The sequence below is a fragment of the Populus nigra genome, chromosome 4, assembly GCF_951802175.1.
Source record: "Populus nigra chromosome 4, ddPopNigr1.1, whole genome shotgun sequence".
Lineage (NCBI taxonomy): Eukaryota > Viridiplantae > Streptophyta > Magnoliopsida > Malpighiales > Salicaceae > Populus > Populus nigra.
This window is the reverse complement of record NC_084855.1, coordinates 20,817,876-20,824,830: the sequence shown is the minus strand read 5'-3', so window position 1 is coordinate 20,824,830 and position 6,955 is coordinate 20,817,876.

Genomic DNA, 6,955 nt, shown 5'->3' with positions numbered 1-6,955 from the left:
AAATATGGGGAATAGGGATATATAGCTAGCTATAGAGAGATGGAGTTCAACTGCTCTTAGAATCTTGCAATGAAAGTAATAAGGTTTGGCTGGTTTCCCAGGTATCTCTTCCTTGCAATTTGCAATCCTTTTTTTGTCATTCAATGATAAAAATTAGGGCTACTCTCTGTATATAAACAGTATTAATTATATTAATTTATCATTTTTCAATCGATGATTGAATGCTATGATATGATATATATATATATATATATATATATATATATATATTGAGAAGCACATTTTCTATTTCATGTTGAATCATGAATTACTTATGATCCGTGGATAAATTATTCATATTGGATGTTAAATCCTCCTCTTATACTCTATATCAGACTTGCAAAAGATTGATTTGCAGTAAGAAGAATTCAGTTGTTCAAAACAAAAGAGTTGCAAGAACAAGAAGATAAGATGGCTACTAACTACCCCTAATAAGTTTCAATTAATTTCAATAATTTTAGTAGCTAGCTAGCTATAGGAATTACCACTAGTCGCGGGTAATGTATTTTTATTTTTTATTAAAAACTATACATACAGGTTTTTTCAATGCATTTCTGTAGTTTAAAAAATTTGAATGCAAATAAAAAAAAATTTGTATACATATAATTAAATAAATCAAAAACTATATGTGTGAATAAATAAATAAAAATCATTAACAATATCTAATAATAAATCTTGAAAAATTAAAAAGCAGGTGTAAATCAAGATATTTAATCTTAAAAAATAAAATATTTACCCAGTTGTATTTGTTAAATTTATTTATTAAAATAATTTTTTTATTAAAGCAAGCAATAATAAAAATAGAAACATAAATTAAATTGATCGAATAAAAAAAACATAATGCACATATTATAAATATTATATAAAAATATTTTTTATTTTCAAAAATAAATTCATCCATATAAAAAATAAAAGAAAAACTATAAATGAATTAGAAAAACTCTTCAAATTTAAATATATAACTAAAAAATAATCATCATTTAAAATAAACTTTTAAAATAAAATAAAAAGAAGAAAATATATTAATTTAAATTTTACACAGCTCATTTAATTATAATAATATAAAAAAGGATAAACAATGTAGCTTTGTACTGTAAAAATACTTAATGTAAGTACTATTATTACCTAACCAATTTCGAAACTATACTAGTAAGTCTAGAACCGTGTGAGCAAAGTCCTTATTTACCACATTTCAACCAAGGTGGGTCCCACATATAAATTGGTTGGTGTAGTGTTGTATCAGTGGAGGAATTTAAACCTCCATATTTGGTACTTGTCATTTGCATCGTCTTGAACCTTCACCCACCACCATGATTAATTTAACTTCTATACGTATGAATGATTTTGACAATACTAATTAATAAACAAAAATAATTCCGAATTTATATTTTTTATTTTTTTTTTCTTTGCTCTTCTCTTCCCCCCTTTATTCAATCAACTATAGTTTGCAATTTGACCCGTATGCTAACAAAACTTGTAAACGATCTATAGTGTAATAAACAATGACATTTGATATCAAAAATCGACCACTCGTGCGTGTATATATGTATTTATTTATTTTTAAATTAATAATTTTTTAGTCTTTTTAAATTATTTTGATGTGTTAATGTCAAAAATAATTTTTTTTAAATAAAAAAAATTATTTTGATATATTTGCTAGTAAAAAACACTTTAAAAAGAGATAATAACCATACTCTTAAATACTCCCTAAAAGAACACATCTTATTGTCAAATTGTGTTGTAGGGGGTGTTTTAAAATATGATAGTGGTTGCTATTTAAAGTATTTTTTATTTAAAATTATATAAAAATAATATATTTTTTATTTAAAAAAAATATTTTTAACATCAATATATCAAAATGATCCGAAAATATAAAAAGAAATAAAAAAAATTTAAATTTTTATAAAACATTTTTGGAATGCAAATAATTAAATAGCATCAAAATTATCATTATCATTTTTCTGTTGAATTTCAAGCAGGACATCAATATCTAGGTAATATTTTAAAAAAAATGTTCCCACAAAATTTTTTATTTTTGCTAAAATTTAATATGTTTTGTATGTTTTAGATCCTTTTGATAGGCTGATGTCAAAAATAATTTTAAAAAAAATAAAAAAATATTATTAACATGCATTTTGACACGAAAAATTATTAAAAAAGTAACCGCAACTACACTGTTAAATACTCTTTTCAATTCAAATCCAAAATATAATATTAGAAATTAATGATCTAACAAATAAAAACTCCTCAAAAGACGATTGTCTGGTTAAGGTAAGGCATGAAAAATATTAAATAGCATATCGTCTTGTTTGATTAAGGTGTAGATTAGGTAAGATTATTAGGAAAAAAAAATATGTAGTAAGTAATAGTATATTAGTTTTGTACGTAGAGCGTGTCGGCTGTTAGGCCATTTCAAAAAAATACGGCTCGCATTACGCCCTAGGCTAATTGCTTGTTGACTTCTTCTCTTCAGTGTTTATCCTTTTTAGTAAAATGTTTTCTTTAATAATTCAATATTGGCCGGCCCCAAAGTTTTATGTTAGTCCTTGTGTTTGTATGGATTTGTTTTTTCTTAGGTAAGAAGTGGGAAAAAAAAACTATATTATTTCATAAATAACTAATAATAATTATCATCTAGCAAGCAGCTTGATAGTAAGAGTTTGGAATCAAGGGATTTGCTATTTCTATTATTTTAAGTTTAAGCCCTGTAGTTGTTAATATGATGGCCACTGAAAGTTTACATGATTGTTAACTTTAAGCCTTGTGGAATTAGTCGAGGTATGCACAAGCTGTCCCGAACATCTATATTAATAAAAAAAAAATCTAAGGTAAAAAGTTGGGAAAATCTATATTATTTCATAAATAACTAACACTGGTTATTTCAGATAAAAATAAATATAAGGGATACAAGAGAGATACAAGAGAAGTGAAAAAGAAATTATTTTCATAAAATAATCTTTGATGGGATCTAATATTATTTTCTTTTTTTCTTGTGCTTATTTATTTCCCGGATAATTACTCCTGAATTAATATATAATTTCTCAGGTGACAAAAATTCAAGGAGATTATAATATTTTTTATGCACAAAATTTTCAATTTCCTTAAGTAAATAAAAAATATTTTAAAGATTTAATTTAAAAAATAAGGGAGTGTTTTCTAAGGAAATAAATAGAATTCTTGAGCTATCCATATTGTTGATAAAGATTAGATGTTGTGGATCATGAAAGATAGTCAAAGAAACCCATTTCTGAAAAAGATATATTACAATTAAAACAAGAAATAATATGAAGAACAGTAACCTTGCTCAAGACCTTAGAAGTCTGGTGGAAGAAGCTCCAATCTATAGAACCTTCAATGCGCTTTGGACCACAGAGAGAACTATGTTAGGTCCAATTATCCTCTGGGACAATTATTAGTCGTGGAGTGTTTCTAAATTTAGATTGCGAAAAGAGTACTTAAAAATAGTATTGCTGTTATATTTTAAAATATTTTTTATTTAAAAAATGTTAAAATAATATTTTTTAAAAAAAATTATATTTAATAACAACATATCAAAACGATCCAAAAACATTAAAATATTAATTTTAACAAAAAAATCTAATTTTAACAAAAACAAATATGTTGAAACTCAATATCAAACATCACCATCTAAATAGAAAGCACTAATTAAAATTATAGGTAAGGCAAGTGAATATAATTCTAACACAACACACAAGCACACTAATTAGTGTATCCACTTAAAAATGTGCTTTTCACATTTTATATATTTGGGAGTGTAATATTAATTATTTTTTAAAGTATTTTTTATTTGAAAATATATTAAAATAATATTTTTTTTATTTTTTAAAATTTATTTTTGATATCATCACGTCAAAATAATCCAAAAACAACAAAAAAAATTAATTTGAAGTTAAAAAAATTTAAAAGTACGATTGTACCATAATGCTAAATGAGGCCTTATATATTGTCATAATTTAATTTTGGATTTCTCCCAAAATTACCATTTTCTTTTGAAATGAAAAGCAAAAAAAAAATTATTGAAAATGAGAAAAACAAAAGACTAGCAATATGGCAAAAATAAATCGAGAAGGGTTTCAAATGTATGGAGGAACCACACTAGAATTTTTGACAAAATTGGAAGCTCAATTATACCCAGTTATACCCAAGACTGAAGATCAATATAGATTCAAAGTCGAATTAAATGATTATTTAATGAATCTGCATAAAAATTAAGTTTGAAGATTTAATTAGACTTTTAATAGACTAATTTAATTTAATCATAGGTCTAATTAAAGGTTTGATTAAGCTTAAGAATTAATTTGGTTTTAATTAAATATTTAATTAAGTGCAAGAATTTAGTTAGATTTTGAATGGGTCAAATTAATTTTACCGGAACTTAATTGGCGAAAAATTAAGTTTAGAAGTTTAATTTGGGCTTAATTGAAAAAATTAAAATTTTAAAGGACTAGATTTAATTTTTCTAAACTTAATTGGGTGAAATCAAGGATGAAATTGTAGAAAAATCAAATTTTTGGGATCAATTAAGTTTCAAATTGAAGAAATTCAAAATCAATGATTAACTTGTAAAACACGTGACTTTAGAGGATTGAAATTGGTGAAATCAAAGGCTATATTAAAGAAAATTGAAAGTTAAATGGTCAATTTAGGGATCAATATGCATAAATTAGAAACCAAGGACCAACTTGTGTAATGCGCAAGACTTCATGGATTGAAATCGGTGAAATCAGGGACCAAATTGAAGAAAATTAAAAATTAAATGGTCAATTAAGGATTAATTTATATAAATCAAAATTAAATGACCAACTTGTAAAATGTACAAGACTTCAGAGATTGAAATCGGTGAAATCATGGATCAAATTGAAAAAAAATAAAAGTTAAATGTTCAATTGGGGATCAATTTGCATGTTTTAATGTTCAAGATAATCATTGAAGTCTTTATGACAGTATATTTTGAAGGTTGGATGTTGTTTTGTTTCTGATGTTCTTACACTATTGTTAGTGTTTTGTTAAGTTTGTCTAGGCCATATGTATGTTGTTTATGGTTAAGAATGTGAAAGATAATTAATGTAACAATGTTGATGCATAGAAATAGGTGTTTTAATAGTCTAGGATGTGTTTACTGTTTTCCTCTTCATCTCTGTTTTTTTTTTTTTGGACAGTCTAAGGCAATTATAGGAACATGTTGAAGCCATGGTTACTAGGTTCAGATTGTTTTTTTTTTTTTTAGTTTTAGTGATGTTTCTGGGTTGAGGTCATTTCTAGGTTTTTTTCTAGGGTTTTCGCATCTTTTTTAACAATGTTCTTAGGAAGAACATTGCTTTGACTACATGATTTAGACCAGTTTTGGTTCATATATTTACACTAGCCACTTTGTATGACACCCTTAGCTAATAATTTAGATTTTTTTTGCGTCAATAACATGTATTTCATGGTTTTAATATTAAAGTTTCAGTTTCAAACCAAAACCTTCCCTGATCAAATCGTGATATTTTAGTGATAATAAAAGTGAATAAGTGCTAGATTAATAATCCATACATAATTTATAATCTCTCTATGCCCCTGGTTTTGCTATATTTTGTCTAAGATAAGTGTTATGTTTTATGTGTTCAAAATTTGGCCAAAATTTCATATAAAAACCTTTTTTATTTCTTGAGCTTTAGAAAGGTTAGGTTTTAACATGATAAGATAAGAATTTTCTTACTAAGGAAGACTTTTCTTAAATCTTAGACGGACTTTTTCTAGGCTTTAGAATGACTATGTTTTAACTTGATGGGATAAGAATCTCTTTATTGAGAAGAAATTTTCTCAAATCTTAGATAGACTAAGTAATAGAAACACAACTTAGAACAAACAACAAAGCAGTTTACCATAGTTAAGGTACATTGGGGATGATACGTCTTCCCCTTGCAAAATCAGTTCTTTTACCTGAACTCTCACAAACCATTAAGTTTCTTAGTGACCATAATACTAGGTGACAACTTGCATTCCCCTCTTATCTTATTAGGTTATTTCTTCCTCATAACCTAGGAATAGTGTTTAACAAGTTAACTCGAGTTGACTCAAGTTGTTTTAGTATCCCTTTTTTAATTGAATTTTTTTCCTATTTCATCATTAAATATTGGGTTAGTTGGGAATTTAGTTGCATAAACTCTTTGATTTGCTTTCTTTTTAGATATTTTGGTTTCATGGTCAGGTTAGCGGGTTTTGGTATTTTAACCCCGGTTAAATTGAGTTTATTTTTTTATTTTTTTAAGAGGTTATCTCAGTCTCGTGACCTGGATCACGGGTCCTTCAACATTGAATTTACTTTTTTATTGGTTTATCCTTGTCTTAAGACTTAGGTCATAGGTTTTGTAGGTTAACCCAATTGACTCTTTTTTTTTAATTGACTTTATTTGTCCTAATTTCATTTATTAATATTGTATTTGATTGAGAATTAGGCTTCATGATTTGTTTTGGTTTGCTTTTATTAGGTTATCTCGGCCTCATGACTAAAAAATAGTACTTAACGAGTTAACCAGGGTTAACTTGGCATTTTTTTTTGTTATTTTTTTTAATTTTAATTTTACAAATTTCATCATTTAATATTGGGCATAACAGAGTCAATTGAGAACTAAGCTTTATAATTTATTTTAATTTGCTCTTTATGGGGTTATCTTAATCTCATAACTAGAATCATGGATTTGATATGTTAAATCAAGTCATTTTTTTATTTTCTTTCTATGAGGTTATTTTGGTCTCATGACCTACGTTATATGTTTGGCGAATTGACTCATATTATTTTTTATGTTTTTTAAATTGATTTATTTTTTTAATCTTATTTTTTAACATTAGGTCAATTGGGAATTGGACTTTGTTATTTGTTTAGATTTGATTTCTTTGGAATTATATCAGT